The following is a 23,406-nucleotide window of genomic DNA, read 5'->3' as shown; positions in this document are numbered from 1 at the left end:
CCGCTGCAGGCTGCCGGGAGCCGCGCTAGCTCATGCTCCCAGCTCTCTCGGTGCTCCCTGTTCGCTCCAGCCCGGACCCGGCCCCCAGCACGCGGACCATGGAATAGGCGGACGGCCCCGCGAGGCGCTCCTGCAGCCGGCGAGGCCAGAGCCAGCCCGGGGTGGCTTCGCCAACCGGCGGAGTTGGCCAGCGGCGGGCCCTCCTCCCGTCGGTCCTCCCCCGCTCCTCCTCCTCTGCCCCCGCCGCCCCCGCCTCCCGGCCGCCCCCGCCGCCCCCGCCGCGCCGCCGCCCCAGGCCGAGCGCGGGCGCGGAGCGTGGGAGCCATGGCGCGCGAGGAGGAGCGGGACCCCGAGAGCCGGGAGGCGGCGGCGCGGGCGAGCGGCGAGGAGGAGGAGGAGGAGGAGGAGGGAGGGGAGGAGGGACTGGGCGATAGCTACGACGAGGGCGACGACGAGGAGACGGGCAGCGGCGAGGAGGAGGAAGAGGAGGCGGAGGCGGCGGCCGGGTGGGAGCGCAGCGAGGACGCGCGGCTGCTGCGCGCAGGGCTGCCTCCTGCCGCCGTCCCCGCCGCGGCCGCCCGCGATAGGAGCGGCCGCCGCCCGCCGAGGCCGCCACCCGGCCGCCCGAGGATGCGGCCGCCCGGCGACGAGGACCGCGCGCGTCGCCGCCGCCGCCGCCGCCGCCGGATAACCTTCTGCTGAGCCAGCCTGGCTTCCTGGTCTGGTGGCGCTGCTGCTCTGGTCGCTGTCGAGCCTGCGAGAGCAGAAGGGTGAGTGCATGCTGCCTGCCCCGAGTGGGCGCTGCGGCTCCGGAGGCTCGGGGCTCCCGGGGCCGGGCGCGGGGCTGCTGCGGGCGGCCCGGCCGGAGCCCCGGCGTAAGCGGGCTGGCTTGGCGGGGGGAGTGGGGTGCTGGGCACGAGGACTCCCCCTGCCCCACGCAGAGGCATGGGAGGTGGGGACCCTGAGCGCCAGCAGCCGGCAGGCTTGGCCGCCTGGCCGCCCTGGGAACATTTACCTGTGCCCGCCTGTGCGCTGCTTACTCGCGAGCTGGAGGACTGCTGGTGGCGGTGGCGGGGAGTCTTGCCCTCCATCAGCCCCAAGGCCAGGGATAAAGTTGTGCTGGTAAACCCGGCTCCTGTGCAGGTGACCACCTGTACACTCCTCGGCTTGCTGAAGGATTCAAGGTGACTGCTTAACACACAGTTGTCTGTATGTTCTCCATACAGAAAGCTGGCGGGACGGTCCGAGTAGAGAGCTCTTCACCCCCCTTTCAGAACAGGTGCCGGGAACTTTGGGGAGGGAAAAAGTGTTGGCCCTCCAGCTACGGGCTAGTAGAGGACTTGTTCTCCTAAAATGACCACTCACTGGGAAGACAGGGACTTATTCCCTAGCAGTCCCTTTTGCAGAGATACGGCTGTGGAAGAAATGGTTTGCAGTGGACCACGCATCACACTGTCCGCTCCTCTCCCGGTGCTCTGCGCAGGGTCTGCCCTTTAACTCACAACTTTTGTCTTTTGTCTTTGTCCTTGGCCTTTCTTGAGCTGAAATAGATCTTGTGTGCTTAGAACAGTTGTCTGCTGAAACAGTTTCTACCCTGTGATTCAGCTGTCTAAAAAACGAAGGAAAGACATGAGAGACTAACTGTTGTAAAATGGTTTTATATCCCGGCTGTGGAAGTGGCACGATTCGTGGGGAAACAACCATGTAAAGGATGGTGAGGAAAGAAACAAAACAAAACAAAACAAAACAAAAAAACAGTCACAAGTATGTGTGCTGTGGTGTTAAGGTTGACGTAGCTCTAATGCAAGGTGTTATGAGGTGCAGAATAAAGACATTTTGATAGTCACTATAAAATATTTTCACAGGTGCCGTGAATTTAAAAAGGGGTTTCCCCCAGCTTGGCTGGTCTCCTGCTTGGTGGGGAAGCTGAACAGGCGTCAGTCTTCGTTCAGGTCTTAGCAGACCGCTTGACGGACTTCATCATATATGGTAATAGCAGAGAGTCCGTCTTGGTCTTCAGTGAAGCTGTTGAAGACTCCACGGCTCTCTCCATTGCTCTCCTGGATCTCAGATCCCGTAGCCTTGGGTTCTGACATCAGGAAGGGGGCTGTGCCGGTGTGAGGGAAGCAGACTCTCTCCCAGGGCAGATTCACATCTGCCAGACATCAGTCTACTGAGAGTCTCACTAAGGGGGTTTTCGCTAATCCCCTTTTTATTTTCCTTTTTTTTTTTTTCTAGTAAAAAACCAGTTTATAGTTCATGCCACCTTTGCAAAGGGCTATTCCAAGTGGATTACACGCTGGCCATTTTTTCTGGTATTTTGGGGCTCTATGAGACATGGAGTTCCCACCACTTTCAAGAACGTAAAAGACATTTTTTTCTGGGTGAAGGGTGGACCTTAAGTCAGTCAATGACAGGGGGCTACCTGGGCTCTGAAAAGCTGAGATTTGGGGGCGGGGGGAGAGGGGGCCAGACACTCTGCAAGCTTGAAACCTGGGGACCGGAATGTCATTTTGAAATGGTTTCCCTGGCAGTGACATTTCTGTTCAGGTGCCACTGACTCAGATTTAGTTCTATAGCACAGCCCTTTCCCCATCTCTCCCTCTGTCCCTTTCTCCTTTCTACCTTTCATATTCTTTTTTTCCTCTCACTTCCTCTTCCTCCCTTCTCATCTCTGTTGGTCTTAGGACCCCTCCACACCCCAATAACTGAAGATCTAACGGGCAAAAGCCAACAATGTTAAGGAGGATGCCAGCCAGCCTCCCTGTGTTGCCCCCCAATGACATGTGAGTTGAAATGGTCTCCAATCACTTTTCTTCCATTAGATATTGATGATTTCAGTATGTGATGCACAGTAGTATTTTGCAGCAACACACAGGTTTTTCGAGATACTTTTTAACATATTAATTAATGGTGAATCTGCAAATGATAATTTTGCATGGGGAGTTGTCATTTGGCACACCGAAGCATTTGAGTGGTGACTTTTACCCTGGAAACTTGGGGCACACACTACCTGGCGGTCCTTTTGGTACAGATACTGAAGTTTGGAATGGAGCATTGTTTTGAAGACCCTGTGGCTTAGAGAGGCTGAGTGATTAGCTTAAAGTCACACAGCATTCGAAGAGTAGAGGAAAAAACCAACCTGAGGTAACCTGGTTCTTTTTTCCCAACTCTGTCCTCTTGTATTCAGACCACCATTTGGGTGTAGCTTTGTAATATTTATATAATCCCATAGGGGGTACCTTCATAATGATCAAAAGTAATATTTTCATTTAGTCACTTTGAAAGCCATGCAATGATTGTCAAATGTAACTTCTCAGAAGCTTGTTTTCTAACACATATTGACCTTTCCCTCCCTCCCTCCTTTTGTTGGCCCTTCCTCCCTCTCTCTTTCCTTCATTCTTTCTTCCTTCCTGCTCCCTTCCTTACTTTCTACTTTCCTTCTTTAAAGGACAGTTCTTTTACCAAAGCAAAATAGAGACGTGTGATACTTATATAATGTTTCATAACATAACATTTCTAATCATACGGAATTCAAGATCCCTTTCTAGACATCTGACGAAACTCAGATTTGGCTATGTACTGAAAAGTTTTGGTTATATACTGAAAACATTTTCCGTGTATTCAGTATTTGGTTAAATGCAGTAAGAATCTACATTGATTCTTTTCTGCTGAGGTGTAACATGAGGTCTGCTTAATTTAGGTCAGGAAGAATTAGTGCTGGAATCAAGAAAAATGTTAATTCTAACAACAACAAAAGCAATAATAATAACTGGAATTTGGTGGGCTCTTATGTGCCAGGCAGTGCGCTATGCCCACCTTATAGGTATTATTTTATTTAATCTGCAGACACTCTTTTCAGAGGCATGAGCCTTCAGTGGTGGAAAGCAATGAGCTGTAGTTGCCCTATTTAGTTGTCGTGGATGAAGATCTCATTTTGATCTCTTTTTTCAAAGCCAATTAAAATAAGGTGTTAGATTTGCTGAGGAGGATTTTCTTTCCTTTTTGCAATGAGAATAGATTACTTTTGGATATTTTGAGTGGTTTAAAAGTGTTCTATTTTTCTTTGACGTAAACTACCCAGCCATTTTTTTTCCAGAAGTAGTGTGGATAAAGCCCAGGGATTCTAACTGAGGAGTAATTCTAGACTTTTTCTCTAGAAGGTTCTCAGGGAGGTCATTAGTAATTAAGAAAAAATATACACCAGCCTAGGCAACAGAGTGAGACCCCGTCTCTAAAAAAAAATTTTTTTTAGTTAGCTGGGTGTGGTGGTGCATTCCTGTAATCCCAGCTACTTGGGATCTGAGGTGGCAGGATTGTTTGAGCCCAGAAGATTGAGGCTGCAGTGAGCCATCATTGTGCCACTGTACTCCAGCCTGGGCAACAGAGTGCGACCCTGTCTGAAAAACAGAAAAAAGGAAAAAATACACACACATGCATATACACTACATATACATACACATATGTACATATGTGCATGTATGTATGTATATACTTTGAGATACTTTCTATACTAGTTGCTGCATACCACATCACCCCAAAACTTAGTGGTGTAAAACAGCCATTTAATTTTTTTGCTTATGGACACTTTGGGTCAGGAATTGGTTAGGGGTAATGGGGATGGCTTGTCTCTGCTCCATTACATCTGGGACCTCAGCTGGGAAGATTGCGAAGCTGGGTGGCTTGACAGCTGCATGTGGAGTCGTCCGAAGCGACACCTCTCCCACACCTGGGGTCGACGTGGCTGTTCGCTGGACCCTCAGAGCTGGGCTGCCAACCACAACACCCACACATGGCCTCTCCATGTGATCTCTTTACGTGGCTCGCTTTGAACTTCCCAAGAGCATGACATCTAGGTCACGAGGGCAGGTATCCCAAAAGGACAAGGTGAAAGTGTATGGCATGTTTATATCCTAGCCTCAGAAGTCACAGTCACAGAATGTCATTTTCACTATTTTCTGTTAGTCAAAGCAGTGTGAGATGTCAGCCCACGTTAAAGGAGAAGGGCATAGATACCAGCAGTCATTCAGTGGAGGAGTATAGGGTCACATTATAAGAGCCTCTGCTGTGGGAGATAATGTTGTGGCTGCCTTTTTAAAAACCCGAGGATCCGAAGGGATCGTAACTTAGTAGTGAATGTAGACATTTCCCAAGGTGGCTAAGGTGAATATCACATATGTGCATACATACAAACATATATAGACAGACATACACACAGACATATGTATGTATGCGTATATTATCTTTGAAATATCTTCCGCTCATGAAAATATTGCTGCTTATTTTAGCTGGTGTGGGATCTAGAAGTGGTATTTGAAAAAGAGGTTGCAGTGGGTATTTGAACTGCAAATTTAAATTGCAGAGCTGAGAGCCCGTCTTTGCCCTTGTGGCTGCCCCTTCCTCCTATGGCGATGACCACAGCTGTTTAATCCTTCTTATGGCCCAGTGTAAGGGTTGCTGGAATCTCCAGCTTTGTTTCGCCCTTCTATTTCCACACATCCCCACTCTGGCTTTTCCTCTGCTCCTCAAAAGGTCTATGATTCTTCTGATCTCAGATTCCTGGCGCATGCTGGTCCCACTGTCTGGACTGCTTTGTCCACCATGGCTAGTGAATTCCTCACTACCTGGCTCGAGATCTTCCTGACTGGGTCCCTCCATTTCTCTGTCTGAATACACCATATGTTCCCTTCATAGCGTTTATCACCGTTAGTAATTATGTATTTATTTGGTCATGATTTGCTTGATATCTCCTCTTCCCCAGATTCTAGGCTCCAGGAGGTCAGGGACCCTATGAACTTTCCTCACCTCTGTACCCCAGTCACTGGCCCCATAGTAGGAGCTCAGAAGATATATAAATATCTTAAATACAGAGGCAAGTGTGAAAGGTATTTGTTAAATAAAGATGCTCTTTTGATCGCTGAACTACAGTGCCTGTGGTAAAAACTAGTCATCTTGTGTTAGGAGCCCATTGGCTGGCGTGGGTTTTATTGCCATGAGCAAAAGTAACTGAAGGTTTTGCCATTGATAACATGATTCTGCTCTCAGTCCAGCGGATTCAATATCATTACCCATTTCTCATGGGATAGCACTGAGCTGAAGAAAGGGGGAGTGCAGTGCCTAGTGTCTGTTCAGTGGTGGGGTTTGAACCCAAGTCCACCTACGTCAGGGCTGCGTGCTGCTGCATTTTCCAGCCTCTGCGGAGGAGGACATGAATAGAAGACGGGGAATCACCCTGCCTTTTTCAGTTAACTGAGGAGTAAGGAGTAACAGAAGGTTGGTTTCATAGAAGCAGTATTTTAGAAACACATTGCTTTTCAACCTTTTCTATTTTTTGCATAAACATATATAGATATGTCTCTTTCCTCTTGGCTTTTCTTAGCTTCTCATCAACCCAGATTTTTCTCAAAGATTTCCTCCACTTGCAAGCCTCAAATCCTTGTGGGAAGTTTTTTTTTTTTTTTTTTTTTTTTTTTTCACCCTGGAGGGTTGGCGAAGCTAAAAGAATTGCAAAACTAGCTATTTGCTGAGAATTCCAAGGCCTGGTGGAAGTTGGCTGATAGGACAAAATTTTGGCAATTTTCTTTTTCTGTATGGAGGTTTCTTTTCTTTGAGCAAAAGAACTTTTTGGAGGCATAATAGTACATGGACTTTCATAATGGGGAAACTGAGGTATGGGGTGGTTAGAAAATGTTCCCAAAGTTGCAAAGCAAATGGGTTGTGCTGCCAGGAAGGTAATTTGGATTTTTTTTTTTTTCTGGCCCATTTTCCCCTGCTTTTTCTGTAGAGTTTGTTTGGCAATTATTTATATTTATTGTTTGCAATGGTTTCACAAACAGGATTATCCTGTAGGATTTGAGAATGTGAAGTATTAAGGACCCAGATGGAATAAGGTTTTGTATGAACCAAGTGGCGATGGGCTCCAGGTGTCCTAAGATTCCCCCTGCTGTTCTCTTCCTGTTCCACTTCCAACCTGGAAAGGCAATGCTCCTTGCTGTTGCTAGTCCTGGACGGGCCACATTATCCCTTATTGGTTTCCCAGCCCTACACTTACCCTTGTAGACTGTTCCTTCATGAAACTCTCTCAGTGGGATCCCTTGAGGGAGTTCCTGTCTGGACTCCAGTTGCGTAAGACATAGGGACCTTCACCCGTTTGTTCATTCAACAAATGGCAGGCTCTTTACTAGTTGCTAGGGTGGCTGTGTTGTCTTTGAGGGACACCCTGATGTTCACCCTCGTGGTGTTCAAGCTTGACTGAGAAGAGAGGTGCTGAATAAGTAATTTTCATGAATTGTGAGAGATTGGGATGAGAAATACAGCATGGCATGGAGGAGGCTGTGGTGGTCAGGAAAAGTTGGAACCTGAAAAATAAAGGGAATAAGATTAAGGAACAATGGGGGATACAAAGGCAAACATAGAAAAATGGGCAAAAGATGCAGATGGGCAATTTACAATAAAGCAATTGCAGATGACCAACAGACACAAACAACAAACTTAATCTCAGTTTTAACAAGAAAATCAAATTAAAAATAATAAAATACCATTTCTCAATATCAGATTGGTAGATTAAAGTCAATTAAAACATGGGCTCACATCAAGGGTTTGTGCAGGTGCTGGAGATACAGCTGCTTTAGTTCACTTCAGAGGAGGATATCAGATGGCACCCCAAACACTGTGGGGGACCACCATCAGGGGACCTGGTTATAGGAATAGACCCCAAATGAAGCCTTGGCCATTTAATGTGATTGACACGTAGAAAGGGAGGTGGGTGGGATTAGAATGGCTATACATAGATATTTGAGGCTTGGGTAGAAACTCATGTTAGCTGGACCCATCCATGGACCATGGAGCGTGTTGGTCATGACTTTTTCACGTTTAGGTGCTTAGGTGGGAACTCCAGGGAACAAGGAAAGACCTGCGTCATTCCTGGAACTGTCTGAACCAATAAACGTCACTTATTTAAATCATGAAATCTAGCAATCGTTGTTGGCTTGTCAATAGCGATTTATTTTTAGGAGAAAGCGAACAAATAAAGTCAGCTCATCTGTGACCTAGTTTAGGGACTTTCACATTTGCAACTTTTACATTTGCAATATTTGCAACAAATATTTCTCTTCCTTTCTCACTTTGCATTTCTGCATTGTTTGATCTCAGCAAATGTCATTTTCACTTTAGTCAGCCAGTCTGCCATGGAATTGAACCCGCAGAGGACAGAGAAAGGAGCAGGTTTCCGGATTAGGACTTTGACAATAGAACAAAAGGGGTGGGAGAAGGGATTGGTGACCTCAGCAAGTCAATAATGCCATGTTTAAAACAGAATATGAAACATTTATTTTTGAAGATTTGTACTTTGAGAGCATCCAGGTGGAATATAGAGCTGACAGTTGAAAGTCAAGATGATAAGCATTTGCGGCTGCAGATAAAGATGTTGGAATAGTATGCATGAGGGTAAACATTGCATCTGTGGTTAGCTCTGTGCTTCTCAGTCTCGTCTGCACATCGTAATCACTTAGGGAACTTTAATAATTACTCATATCTGAGTCCCACCTCCCAGAAATTCTATTGTCATGTTCCCAGTTGTGGCCTGGGCATTGGGATTTTATACAAAAGCGATACAGTTGGTGCCAGTGTATCTCAGCAGCCAAAGCTAAGAACCAAAGGGTTAAAGGTTAGTATTTACCTTATCACAAGCACATTTTGCTGTTCATCACTGAGCTACGAAATACACTGTACTTAAATTTCCTGTCCTGAATGTGAATGAATATGTGTTTTTCTGCTTCATTTTCTAAGCCTTCACCACAAATTTAAACTTAAACTTCTCTCCAGTTGCCTAGATTTCCTTTTCTTTTTAGAGACAGGATCTTGCTTTGTTGCCCAGGCTGGAGTGTAGTAGCATGAACATAGCTCACTGCAGCCTCAAACTCTTAGGTTCAAGCAGTCCTCCTGCCTTAGCCTCCTGAGTTGCTGGGATTACAGGTGTGAACCCTCACACCTGGCTCTTCCGTCTCCTCTCAATATGTGCAGGGACACTAAGTATTCCAGGACGTCTTCTTTGGAGGAAGTCTTCACCAGATTCCTCTGGCCTACTCTGATCTGGACAGGTCACTTGTAAAGTCTGTTGCCAGCTGTCATATTGCCATCACCTTCAGCTTCATCCTGCATATTTCTTTTAACTTTCCCTTGGGATGAAAGCCCTGCTCCCTGGAACCCAGGTATGCATCTTTCTTGGCTTATTCCTGAATTTTCAGTGTACATTTTTTGAGGGTCATACCCTCCAGGTGCCTCCTACAATAGGGAGTGTGGAAAGTAAAGATTCAAGACTGTATGTGTTTTAAAATATATTCCTTCTACCTCTACACTTAGAAGATAGTTAGGCTGGGTCAAGAATTTAGGTTGAAACTCATTTGCCTTGGAATTTTGAAGGCATTGCTTGAATGTCTTCTAGCTTCCATTGTTGCCTCTGAGAAATCTGGTGCTGTCTTTGGTTAATCATTTTGGAAGCCTGTATCCCCCACCCAAGAGCATGTCTATTCTTTGCTTTGCTCCTAATGGTCTGTTTTTTCCTCATCTTCAGTCATGTCACAATTATATGATTGGGGTGGATCTATTTTCATTCATTTTCTTGGATCTTTCACCAGGTTCTCTTTGGAAGCTTGTCTTCTTCAGGTCTGGGAACTTCCCTTTTATAATATTCTCCATCCTAAGTACTCCCTTTTCTCTTTCAGGATTGTCTGTTATTTGGGTGTTTGACTTCCTGGATTGACCTTCTAATTTTCTTATCTTTTCTCTCCAATTTCTCTCATCCTTTTGCTGTAATTTCTATAAATTTTTTTAAACCGGGTCTTCCAACTCTTATACTGGGTGTTTAATTTCTGCTGTCATATTTTTAATTTCCAAGAGCTCTTCTTCCTGTGGAAGCTATTTTTAGTAGCATCCTGTTCCGCTTCAGTGGTACAATATTATCTCCCATATCCCTAAGTAGATTCATAGTAGTATTGAGGTTTTCTTTTCCCCATATGGACTCTGTTTTTTCAAGTTGCTGTTGTTCCTTTGTTTTGTCTTGTTTTTCATGTTGTATATGCTTTCTTCAGATGTCAGGGGATCTTTGGCCACCACTCATATTTAGGTGGTGCTGTTGAAAAGATGACCGGAAATTGTGCAAAGAGGGTCTTGTTGATTGTGAATATCTCTGTAAGGCTATCTAACTGGGCTATTTTATTGGGCAATGCTTCATATCTCAAGTTTTAGATCTCTATCGGGGGTGGTCAGTTTTCGCAGAGAAAGATCACTCAGTATCCTGTCTTGAGGGAAAAGACCTGGTTACTTCTGAGAATCCAATAGGAGAGGAATCTGGGAATGGGGAAGGTTTTTTCAACAGAAACAGTCTCCTAGACTCAAGATGTATTCAGCCCTCACAACTATGAGTAAGAAACTGCTAAATAATTTATTTAGATATATAGCAGGGCCATCCCAAATTATTTAACTTCTTTCCTTTCCGTTCCGTTCCGTTCCGTTCCGTTCTGTTCCGTTCCTTTCCTTCCTCCCTTCTCTTTTAAACTACTGTACACATGAAGCTGGGAAGAACTACTGCCTCTTGGTAGAACTAATGGTCAGAAGTAGAGAGAAGGCTTAATCTTCCCCATACCCCCTTTTTTTTAAATTGAAAAAATTTTTTTAGAGAATTTCAGATTCACATATAGTCATAAGAAGTAATACAGAGGGCCGGGGACAGTGGCTCACGCCTGTAATCCCAGCACTTTGGGAGGCCGAGGTGGGTGGATCATCTGAGGTCAGGAGTTCGAGATCAGCCTGTCCAACGTGCTGAAACCCCATCTCTACTAAAAATACAAAATTAGCCGGGCAAAGTCGTGCATACCTGTAATCTCAGGGACTCAGGAGGCTGAAGCAGGAGGATCACTTGAACCCAGGAGGCAGAGGTTTTGGTGAGCCTTGAACCCAGGAGATAGAGGTTGCAGTGAGCTGAGATTGCGCCACTGCACTCCAGCCTGGGCAACAAGAGCCAAACTCCACCTGGCAGGGTGGGGGAGAAGTAATACAGAGACATCTCTTACACATTTTGCCATTTCCTTTCATGGTAACATTTTGCAAAACTATAGTATAATATCATAACCGGAATAATAACATTGATAGAATCCACTAACTTTATTCAGATTTCTCCAGTGTTATTTTTGTGGTAGTCCTTCAATATCCATGGAGGATACGATTCAAGACATCCCAGTGAATGCCTGAAACCATGGATAGTACTGAATGCTACATACACTATGCTTTGTCCTATACCTATAATAACTATGATAAAGTTTAATTTAGAAATTAGGCACAGTAAGAGATTGACAATAACTAACAATAAAATAGAACAATTATAATATACTGTAAGAAAGATTATGAGAATGTGGTCTCTCTTTCTCTCTCAAAATGTCTTCTTATTCTGTGCTCACCCTTCTGGTGATGATGTGAGATGATACAGGGCCTACATAAAGAGATGAAGTCAGGTGCATGACGTAGGCCTGTGACATAGCGTTAGGCTACTGTTCACCTTGAACCCAGGCACTGCCACACTGTGATAGTCGATCTGATAACCACGCGGGCTACTGAGTGACTAAGTGGCTGCAGAGTGGATCAGCTGGACAAAGGGATGATTTATGTCCCAGGCGGGACAGAGCAGGACAGCTTGAGATTTTATCACATTACTCAGAACAGTGGCAATTTAAAACTTAGGTATTGCTTACTTCTGGATTTTTCCATTTAATATTTTTGGACCATGGTTGACTGCAGGTAACTGAAACAGCAGAAAGTGAAACTGAGGATGAATGAGGACTACTGTACCCACGGGTGTGTGTGTGTGTGTGTATGTATGTGTGAGTGTATTGAGTTACACACAGTTTTATCACCTGTGTAGGTTTGTGTGTTCATTATCACAGTCAAGATATGGTGCAGATCCAACACCACAAGGATCCCTTATGCTGCACACCCATGTGTCTTTTAGTACGAAAGGAGCAGTCCAGTAATTTATGTCACTTATTCCCCAAAAAAGTCAATTAAAAAGTATAACATCAAGAATTAAGGAAATTCTACCCCAAATAATTTTGCACTCTACACAAAGGATTTCTTGCAATTTGGGGCAGGTCAGTCTACATTAGTAAAATTGAACCATGAAGGGTTTTCTCCATGGATGCACTTTTATTACTGTCAGGTACGGTAACCTGAGCTACGTGCTGGATAACGGCCATGCATGGCTTGTTAACAGTTTCTTTGATTAATGAATTTTTTTCTGTCATTTGCACAGTATTTCTGAATGAATGCTTCATGAAAATAGCTTATTTGAGTAGTTTGTTCATTCAAGCAGCTTAGCCATGGCCCTTGCAATGTTACTTTCACCATTTTCTGTTTCCTAGAGTATTAGAGATGGAGAAGCTCTTGGGGACCGTTCAATCTTAACATCCTATTTTACTTTTGAGGAAACTAATGTCAAAGGAAATTGGAATTGGGGCCAGAACCCAGGCTTTCTGATTCCTTGCTTAGTAAATTCTTTAAAAACTCCAGAAAGTTAAGGTTATAAAAAATATTTAATGCAAACTGACTCTTGGTAAAAATTTTTTTCAAATTCTGAAATTCTTCTGAAATGCTGGAATCTTTCTGGGAATGTTTTGGCGTTTAGTGTAGTTAGTACATGGGAAAAATTAGGAATTTTCAGGGTGAGCCACTTCTTGTGACAAAAAAGAGATTTGTTTAATCAGAAACACTGGCCGTTGAAATGCTCCTAGGTTGCTTCAGGAGAGAGTTTGCATCGTTGGTTCACCACCTTCTACCTGGGTTGTAACCTCATATGACCATTAGGATGATTGACTATTTTGAAAATGAGTGGCCATTAATTCGTTTTGTTAGGAGTCTTTGAGCTTTCGGGTTTTCAACTTTTTTCATCCTTGTTGTTGGAATTCTGGGTTGTGATTTGAAGATACTTCCAAAGAAATAAAATTTTCCTAGGACCTTCAGAACCCAGGCTTCATAAGCGTGATATTAAGGGCCTTTTGAATGGCATTCTGCAGTTTGGTTGTTTGAAATCACAGGTGGTTGTTGGGCCACGTGCAGAAAGAAAACTCATTGTACCTATTTTGAGTAAATCTGGGCATGAGGACAGGTCAATTCCAGTATTTTTCCAGCATTGTGGAATATTTCTTCCCTTACATATGTTAAATTGATATCATACTACATATAATGTTTTGGATCCTGCTTTTAAAATGAAAAACCCTTAAAATTGAGTGACAGGGTACAGAACAATGTATCACACCCCAAAAACTCCCTCAAGCTACCCCTTTGTATTCATACACTTCTTCCATCTCTGAACCCTGATTTGTTCTCTGTTACTATAGTTTTGTCTTTTTGAGAACATCATAGATGGAGTTCTATAGTTTGTAATCTTTTGAGACAGGCTTCTTTCACTCAGTACAATGCTTCTCAACTTCATCTAAGTCATTTTGCACATCAGTAGTTCATTCCTTTTTATGGCTGAGTAGTATTCCACTATACAGATGTACAATAGTTTGTCTATCCATTTAATGTTGAAGAACGTTTGGGTTGTTTCTAGTTTTGTTAATTTATGAACAGAGTTGCTAAAAACACTCAGATCCAGGGTTTGTAATTCCTTTTTCTTGACTTATTGCAATGGCTAAGACTTCTAGTACAATATTGAGTTTGAATGGACATCCTTGTCTTGTGTCCCTGATCTTAGGGGGAAAATATTTAGTCCTTCCCTGTTAAGTATGCTATTTGCTGTAGGTTTTTCATCGATTGCGTTTATCAAATTGAGTAAGTTCCCGTCTCATGTTAGTTTTCTGAGAGTTTTTATCGAGGGTGGATATTGGTTTAACAAATATTTTTCGTGTATCAATTGATATGTTTTGTAAGAGCTTTTATATATTTTATTTTACTTTGCCCTATTTCAAAAGTCTTGTTCATTTTTTTTTTTTTTTTGGCATAGAGAAGATTCTCATGTTATCTGGCCCACACCATATCTCTTTCCCTTGTATTTTTTCATCCTCCTATTCTTAGATTCAGGCTCTCAGTCATGTATTTATTCCACATAATTCTTTATGTCGCCCCACCCCTATTTGTATGGTTTACTTTTTTAAAAATTTAACTCTTTACTTCATTTGGAATTTATTTTAGCATAAGATTAAAATTTAGTTTAAATGGATTAACATATTTATAGTTAATTCCAGAATTGTTTATTGACTACTGTTTCCTCTACCTCCACATTTGTGGTATCACTTTTATTCCATGCCTATTCTCTTATGTACCAGAGGCAAATATTTAATGATATTTATTTTGTTATATTTACTCATTAATTAATTGTAACTTATTAGCATGTTAATTATCTGGTAGGTCAAGACATCTTTCCTCTTGTTTTGAAAAAGACTATTTATTATTATCACTCATTTATCTTTCCAGATGAATTTATAATCCTTTACATTTTCTCCAAATCCTTCTAGGTTTTGATAAATCTATAAATAATTTATGGGAAATGGCATTTTATAATGTTGATTCTTCTTCTTCGTAGTGTGCTTCTTCATTTGATAAAGGCTTTTAAAAAATTTGTCAAGATTCGTGATTATTTCTCTATTTCTTTCTTACATTTGCTGATGAAGTTTACTCTGGTATTTATTATTTGTTGTTGCTCTTGTTTCATTCCTTAATAGTCTTTTAAAATATTGCTTCTTTATATTTTTTCTTAAAAATGTGAAATTATACAATACTGAAAATAAACTTATTTTATCAACCAATATCTTTAGACTGATTCTGTAGCTATGGAGCTTTTTTACTGTTGGAAGCCCATGTGCTGTCCATTGGGGTATGGATCCTGTTGGCTATTAGTGACACTGGTTATTTTTCATTATGCTGGGGAGGTTTCCTTTTATTTGTGGTTTTCTACATTAGAAAAAAATCAAGGCAGGGTGCGGTGGCTCACACCTGTAATCCCAGCACTTTGGGAGGCTGAGACGGGTGGATCACAAGGTCAGGAGATCGAGACCATCCTGGCTAACACGGTGAAACCCCATCTCTACTAAAAATACAAAAAATTAGCTGGGTGTGCTGGTGGGACTACAGGCGTAGTCCCAGCTACTCGGGAGGTTGAGGCAGGAGAATGGCGTGATCCTGGGAGGCAGAGCCTGCAGTGAGCTGAGATCGTGCCACTGCACTTCACACTGGGTGACAGAGCAAGACTCCATCTCAAAAAAAAAAAAAAAAAAAAAATTATCCGTGGATGTTGAATGTGATCAAATGCCTTATTAACACTTATTAAAGTGTTTAATATGACACTATATATATAGAAAATATATATATATAAGTCCTTACTATAGCACTTCTGAAAGTAACTCTTACAAAGGCATGATATATACTTTTAATATGATATTGGATTTTGTTTGCATTTTCTATGAAATTTTTACCTATATATTTATGAAGAAAATAGACATATAGCTCCTTTGCCAGGTTTTGGTGTCAGGAGCACACTAACTTTACAAAATGAATAGGTAATTTCTGTGTTCCTCCATGTTCTGCAATATCTTATGAAGCATGGAAATTTTGTATATTGAAAATTTGACGAAAGCACTTATAGTGCTGCCTGACTTACAGTCTTCTATGAAGATAATTTTGAACAAACTTTAATTTCTTTCACTGATACTTTTCTGTGTGGGTAATTTACGTTTTCCTAGAGAAGTGTTAATTTCATTAAGATTTTAGAAATGGACAAAATTATGAAGTACTTTTTAAATTTAATTTGTTCTGTAATTGCGATTATATAACCTTTTCTCAGTACTAACTTATTCATTTATTTTTTTCCTTGATAAAATCTGACTGTATTTGGTGTATTTTATCTATTTGTGAAAATTTGTGTCTTGTGTTTCTTCATTAATTTTTCTTTTTTCCCTTTTCCCTGAGTCAGTAAAGCTTTAATATTTATTCAAAATATCCTCTTAATTCCCGTGTTTATTTTCAAATCTCTTGCATTAAATGCTTTATTTCCTTTTTATTATTTCTTGCTTTATAATGCATTTGATGTTTAGTGTAGCTTTAGACTCACACTATAAATTATAAAATGTCATGCAGTCATTATTGGTACATTTAAAATAGTCTTGTAATTATAGTTTTTATATTTTCTGCAATTAATTATTTGAGAGACTGAATTTTAACTTCTAAGTTGTCAAACACACCAAGTTTTAATTTTACTTCATTTTGCCCAGAGAATATGACCTTTAATTGTGGCTTCTTGTTGGTTTTGGTTTTGGTTGTTTCTCTTGGAACATGAACGGTTTGTAATTTGGGTAGTTATTTGGCTGTGTCTTCATCTTGTTGTCTTTTCCTCTTAATTCTGTAAGAGCCTATGATTTTTTTCCCCTTGGTGATTTGATTTTCAGCACTATTGGGTCTGCTGTCTGCTGCATCTTATTCCCATTTATGTTTTGAGTTTGCATTTCTGGTTTGTTTAACCATTTTATGTCTTGTCATGTCCATCGTAGCTGACTCCCCTTGTAATCTTAGCCTTTTCCATTTAGTGGTTTTTCTTTCATATATCCTATGTTTATTTGATATCAAGATAAAAAAATGGATTCTAAAATGTACATCTTCTTCCCGTAATGTATGTTTTTTTCTTTTTAGAAGAATAGTGTTTTACTTCAGATGTTGCAGAGAATTTTCAAAGTTGTCTTGAGTTATCAACCTTTGAAAGAGAAGGTCCAGGCCAGGGGTGTGCCTGTGAACAGACCCTCCTGTCCCTTCAGCACCCTCGCCACTCTCACCTGGCCACAAGGGTCAGGTTGCTGTGAGCATCACTTATGCTGAAGGGGTGGTTGATGTGCATGCTCCCTGGTCAATCTTCCACTGTTTATGTTGACTTTTCTAGGGTGACTCAGCTTGCCTGAGAGGGGATCTCCTTCTCCTGCTGCCTTGTAGTTAGAATATCGAGGTGGAGCCTTATTCATTATAATTTTGATCAGTGATAGTTCTTCCTAGTTCTTATATCTAGAGACAGTGGGTGAAAGTCTGCCCCCCTGGTTTGATCCCTCTTGTGGCTCTTTCCATCGCCCCTCTATTCCGTTAATCTCCAGAAGGCTGCATACCACCCTCCTTTTGCTGCTTTAACTAGTTGAGTTGCATTTCCAGGAACTGGGGTCTCTGAATGGATGGGTATAGAAAGACATATTGATGGGGGATGCCCTTTACAACAGTTCCTTTCTGCAGCAAATGCCTCATGTTTCTGAGCTGGGATTCACACCTGGGGACCCATGTGCCCTTCCACACTCCATGTGTCACAATCCCTTGTGTATTAGGCACTCATCCACACTCAGCTTCTTTTATGCATCTCTGCATTTCCTTCAGTGGGAACGTGGGAAAGGGTGAATCACATGCCATTGGCTAATTACCGTGTATCACAGAATGCCTGTTCAGATTTTAGCTTGAAATTTTTAGTTTGTTACAAAGAAAAAGAAATTGGGATTTGGGAACAACTAAAGCTATCCGATATTAACTACTCTGTCTTAGCATTTTTTAGGCTCACACCTGTTTCTATGGTTTACCCCACATAATTATCTGCAGAACCATGGATTAGGTGATTATTATCCTCATTTAAATTAAAGTAACTTGCCCAAAGTGAAAAACAGGTAGACAGGGTAGTTTTGAACTTACACTTTCTGAGAAAACACTCTTATACTATTTTCCCCATGGTAAACATCTCTGAGGAAAGACATTTCTGAATATTTCTGCCAGGAAGTTGGACAAAGAGTTACCTCAGTGTGGTTGGCAGAATAGTGCTCCCAAAAGATGTTTATGTCAGAATCCCTGGGACCTGTGAGTTTGTTATGTTACACATCAAGGAGGAGTTCAAGTTGCTGATGGAATTCAGGTTGCAAGTTAGCTGACCTTGGAATCGTGAGATGATCCTGGCTTATCAGGGTGGGCTCCGTGCTATCACATTGTTCCTGTGAAACAGGGAGGCAGGAGAGTCAGCCAGAGAAGGTGATGTGCCAACAGAAGCCGAGGTCAGAATGATGTCATTACTGGCTTGAAGATGGAAGAGGCCACGAGCCAAGGAATGGGGGGGTGGGTGCCTCCAGGAGCTGGACAAGGCAAGGCTGCAGATTCTTCCCAAGAGCTTCCAGTAGGAATGCAGTCCTGCTGACACATTAAATTTAGCCTAGCAAGCCTTCTTTAGGATTCTGACTTCCAGAACTGCATGGGGCTGTTGAAAGCCACTAAGTTGGTGGTAATTTATTACAGCAGCAATAGGAAACCCACGCACCCAGTGTGTTGAATATTGGCCATGATCTAACTCTCTGCAGAACAGGAACAGGAAGTCCTGGAGTGATTGGCTGTGTGTGCACACCCATCACATGGAAATTTACATTAATGTGTAACTTGTTATCACTTGATTATATATTTTTTAGCTAATGTTATTGTTGTCACCCTCCCCTAGCTAGAATGTCAGCTCCCTAAGAGCAGGAACTTGGTCTGGGGCGTTCATGGCTGTATGCCCAGTGCCTCGTATAGAGGAGAGGCTCAAGTATTTATTGGATGATTACTTTTTTCCCAGGTGACATTGTACCAACTAAATGGAAGCTAACTTACGTCTTGTGGTGGAATACTGCAGATTATATAAGTAATAATAAGATTATATAAGTAATAATAAGAAATAGAAGAAATTGAGTTAAAATTATGCTGCCCTTGACAATCAAAATATTTTTCAGTGTTCTAGCATTTGGTCATATGTGTAAATATTATTCACGTAGGTAGTAAATATTTCTATTTAAGGGTCAAACATGCAACATACGACATTCTATTTATTTTGTGATGTTCAACTCTATGAATATTTTTATGAATAAAATAAGAGATGGTCATCACAAAATAAATGTAATGTTGTATATTGTATTTTTGACTTTTAAATAGAATGTTTCATGTTGCACTTTTGTGACAACATATTTGAAATAAAGGTCACTGAATTTTTTTAATAATTATCATCTCACAGGCGGGTTGGCATTCTGTTGATTGTATAGGTCATACTTATTTCTTGTTGGTTATTTTAAAAATTATAGTTTATTTGAGATATTTGAATACTGTTAACTGAACACCTTTGTGCATGAATTTGCTGTCAGTCATGTTAACTCTCCAGGCATCACTGAGGTAGTCCAGTAGCCTGCACTACCTGGGAAAGCCACTGACAAGGCCTCTGGAGCTAGAGAGCTTTTGCTTATTGATAGAGAACTCTGTCAGCTAAGCTACCTGCCTTTAGGCTTGTTGCATGCTTTTATAATTTTTGTCTAAATCTATTTAGAGGGAATTCTCCACCTGGCATCAGGTGTCCTCACCTTGCCTCTTCAACCTCAGCTTGTGCTTCTTCTACAGAAACTCATTCCTCATCAGAAATGCCCAGAACCTCTATGACAAGTGTAGGCAAAAGCACAGTATGAATGGGACAGTGATGGCAAAGGAGGAGCTACCAACTTGGAAAATGAGTCAACTCCCAAGAGGGTTATTAGTATCAGATTAAATTATCTCGTTTAACTGCGTCACATCATGACCTTTACTTTTTAAACAGACATCTTGTTTTTCTTATCTTCTCTTGTCAGTTGCTTCGGTTTTCCTACATACTGACTGTTCCTCTGATAACAAACTGAGAAGGGAAAACAAAATTTTAACTGTCAACTGAGTTTCGCAAGAGCGATGAGTAGTCCAGGGTGGGGAGGGGATCTCCCCAGGCTCCCCATGGTTGTACAAGCCAGCAGCGTTAACAGAATTGCACACAGCAGCTCCAAGCCTGGGAGGAGAAGGACGTCTGCTCCAGGCAACTCAGGACAGTTGTTTTGCCTAAGATGGCAAGAACATCATCCTTGCATCTTGAGCCAAGGAAACCATACATGGACACATCTTGTCCTGCATGGGAAGGCATCCTCCTGCAGGCTTCTGGGGTACCATAAGTGTCCCACGATGGCTCTTTCACCTTGGCGTTTGTTTTCCAAAGTTTTCTAAGTCCATTGGAAAGTAGAGTAGGAAGGAAAGGAGGAGGAAGGGGGGACAAGAAATATACTTGCCTGCACGTGCACTTTTCTGATTAATGTTCGGAGTGTCAGCACACAGTGAGGGTTTATTTTAGAAGACACCAGGAATGAAATCTTTTATGTTGATATTGTGCAGGACTAATCTGTATTTTCTGCTACGAAGGACAGTATAACTTCATGATGCTCCTGCATCTTTGTAGTTCCTGTCATGAAATCATTCAGGGACAGGAAACTTGGTTCACAAGAGTGAAGGGCATTGCCTACAACAGGAGTGCTGGACAGTGAGTCAAGAGACAGGAGTTCTAATCTCACTTCAGCTGTTAACTTTCTGCATGTCATTTTCTGTTCTCAGTTTCCTTATCTGTAGAATGAGAGCATTTACGCTAAGTTGTCTTTATATTGGTAATACTAATTTCTCTCCAATTTGATCATTGATTTTAAACCTCTAGCCTCCTGAAAGACGCTACCTTCTAAGGCTAATTTATAGCCAGAGTACTATGGTTTTGCTCTGAGCATGCCCTGTATCATTATTTGTTTTTATTTCATGAGCGTTACTTTTGTAAATGTTATTTTCTGTTGGTTCCACAGAGCCATTGAGATTGCACAACTCAGATTTCTTCTGCATGTCATAAGTTTTGCTAATAGTATAAACCCATGTTTTTCAAAGTGAGAACCTTGCAATAGCAGCATCAGCATTGCCTAGGTCCCCTGTGAACTTGTTAGAAATGCAGTCATGGGCCCCATCCCAACCTGCTGAATGGGAGCCTCTGAGGATGAGACCCAGGAAAGTTTACTTAACTCAGTTGACATGTATTGCCTGTGAAAGAGAAGTTTGAGAAGCACTGCTGTGAAACAGGGCAGCCAGCAGGTGCTGTGATTTTGCCCTCTGTACATGGTCACACACTCAAGCATATGGTTCGCTCCTTGCATGACTGCACTTCAGATGAAATGCCGAGATTGAGACCCTTCTATGTTAGTGAAGCACAGGCTACTTTATTGAGAGCCTAGCAATATCGAGAGAGAAAAATGCAGACCTTCTTGGGGTAGAAAGGAGGATGAGCTTCCTTTCTTTATGAGATGGGATCTAGCATCCTCACTACTCCAGACTTAACTCCTGAGTCTCCCATGGATGGTGGCTTTGCTGATTTCAGAGGGAGCTGCAGGTGCACAGGAGCACCGTGATACCATTGGCGTGCTCTGAAGAAATGAGGCCATGAACAGAAGGTGAACAGAAGGTATTTCTAAAGGGTCTGGGAAGAGGAACAGCACCTATGATAATGAATACCATTTCTGTTGCACAGTACTTATTATTTTGATGGTTGGCCCTGGGCTTTGATTTCCAGCCCTGTGGTCACAGACACTCTTTATAATCATCTGTTCCCAGGGGAGGGTGTCAAGAAGTCTCTCTGTTCCTCCAGCCTTAGCTGGCACTGGCCTGGAATACGGTGTGACTGTGTAGAAGCTGTTGGCATTGTTTCCGCATTGTAAACTCGCACACACTGAGTTAAATGCTGCCGAGTTAACGTGCCCACTCCGGCTATTTTCTACCCTAGAATACTTGACTCATTTCTTATATCCTCTACTGTCCTTTAAATCTCAATAGTGCTCTATCAGGGCCATTTAATGTGGTGGCACAAGGCATGCCTTGCATAGGACGTCTGCTTCTGTTTGAGTGGGACTGAGACCCTGGCCTGGAGCTGTAGCTGCTTGGAGCAAGAGCTGCCTTTTTCAAATGTGCATGAAGGTGCTACCCACTCATCTTCCCTGCCTATGCCCCGACCCACTGTGGGAGTAAGGTGAGGTAGGGTGGTGCTCTCTCCAGTTTGTAAAAAGGACTAGCCACGGCTCTGGGTCCCTGTATGGTGCAAGAAGAAACATTTATTTTCACTCAGGTGCTCTGCCTTGATCTAAAGCAAAATTCATGGACTTACCTCCTACACTAGGGTCCCTTCCTATTTACACACCTAGGTTGAATACCTGAGCCTCCTGAATTCCTGTGTCTTCATCAGAGCAGCGTCTGGGAAGCTGGGTCTCTGTACTAGCTCCTTCACAGCATCTCTCCCATGGCCCCTCATCTGGACTGCCATCTCATCTCCCCTCAAGTCCAGATTCTTGACACCTTGTACTTGCACCTTCTGGCTCCTTACCTGTCTGGCCCTCTAGACCCCAACCCCTTCCTCCTGACTGTTCCAGCACATCCCATGGACTGGGCTTCCTGCAGTAGCTTTGAGATGCTAACAGATGCATCCCCTGCAGAACATCCATTCGTATGTTCCAGTTTTTCCATTACCTACAAGGTGCAACTGAGCCCTGCAGCCTGTACCTGGAGCCTCCAGATTTCTGCTCCAGCCTACCTTTAAGATGAAGAACCAGTCCATAGTCTTCAGGGTCAAGGTGCATGTTGATCATAAATGCATTTAACACCATGAACACTGGGTGACAAACCCAATGAAGAAATAGTTTCACTCTTTCTTTGAACACTTGTGAAGTGCTCACGTATGAGTCAAATTTCAAGGCCTAATTTAACTCCAGTGTCCTGACCCCTTCTTCAATCTCATGGCGAACTTTTCTTTTTTTGAAATTATTCATCATTTAATTTGATATAATTCAACCAAGTTTTATTGGGGGGCCACGCTCTGTTGGTAGCATATGGGTCTAAATAGCATATGTGACACAGTCCTTGCTTTGAAGGCACCTAGAGTCCAGTAGGGAGAACAGGCATGTACAATCAAAAGACTCTCATGCCACCTGTGAAGTGTCCTTAAAAAGCAGCATGGGAGTGTGCAGGGGCTGTTGATAGTGAGTGATATGGGTTCATTCCACAGGAGAGCTCAGGGGGAAGCCAGCAGTGCTTTCCTGGAGAAGCTTGGAGTCTCCATCCCTCCCAGGGGGTTGATAGACCGGCCCATATATCATAGTATGCTTCTATCCTCCATTCTACACTAGTTTTAGAGAAAAAACAAGCAGGCTTGTCATGGTGGCTCATGCCTATAATCTTGCACTTTGGAAGGCTGGGGTGGGAGGATTGCTTGAGGCCAAGAGCTTGAGACCAGCCTTGGCAACATAGCAAGACCCCAACTCTACAAAAAAAAAATGCAAACATTGGCCAGGCATAGTGGTGCATGCCTGTATTCCCAGCCACTGGGGAGGCTGAGGAGGGAGCATCATTTGAGCCCAGGCTTTGAGGCTGCAGTAAACTATGATTGCGCCACTTCACTCCAGCCTGGGTGACAAAGTGAGACCCTGTCTCAAAAACAAAACAAAACGAACAAAAAACAAACAAACTTAACATGAGCACCAAGGGCATACTGAAAGGTCAACAGCTGTGACAGACACCCGCAGA

At 42.7% G+C, this 23,406-nt stretch overlaps 1 protein-coding gene across 4 annotated transcripts in view; it reads left to right on the top strand.

Moving 5' to 3' along the window:
- Positions 1 to 429: 429 nt before the first annotated feature.
- Positions 430 to 23,406, top strand: part of SLC24A3 (solute carrier family 24 member 3) — a 497,947-nt gene continuing 474,970 nt past the window's right edge. Inside the window, exon 1 of one of the 4 annotated variants that reach the window (XM_017945044.3) lies at positions 430 to 770. The gene's annotated coding sequence lies outside the window, so the exon portion shown is untranslated. Of the gene's footprint in view, positions 771 to 914; positions 1,185 to 2,801; positions 3,148 to 23,406 lie in introns of those variants that run through there. The other 3 variants (XM_021921282.2, XM_017945046.3, XM_017945045.3) reach the window with 3 other exon arrangements.

The sequence above is a fragment of the Papio anubis genome, chromosome 16 (genome assembly GCF_008728515.1).
Source record: "Papio anubis isolate 15944 chromosome 16, Panubis1.0, whole genome shotgun sequence".
In the NCBI taxonomy this organism is placed as follows: Eukaryota; Metazoa; Chordata; class Mammalia; order Primates; family Cercopithecidae; genus Papio; species Papio anubis.
The sequence above is the reverse complement of the archived record's forward strand: the minus strand, read 5'-3'. Positions and strand labels throughout refer to the sequence as shown.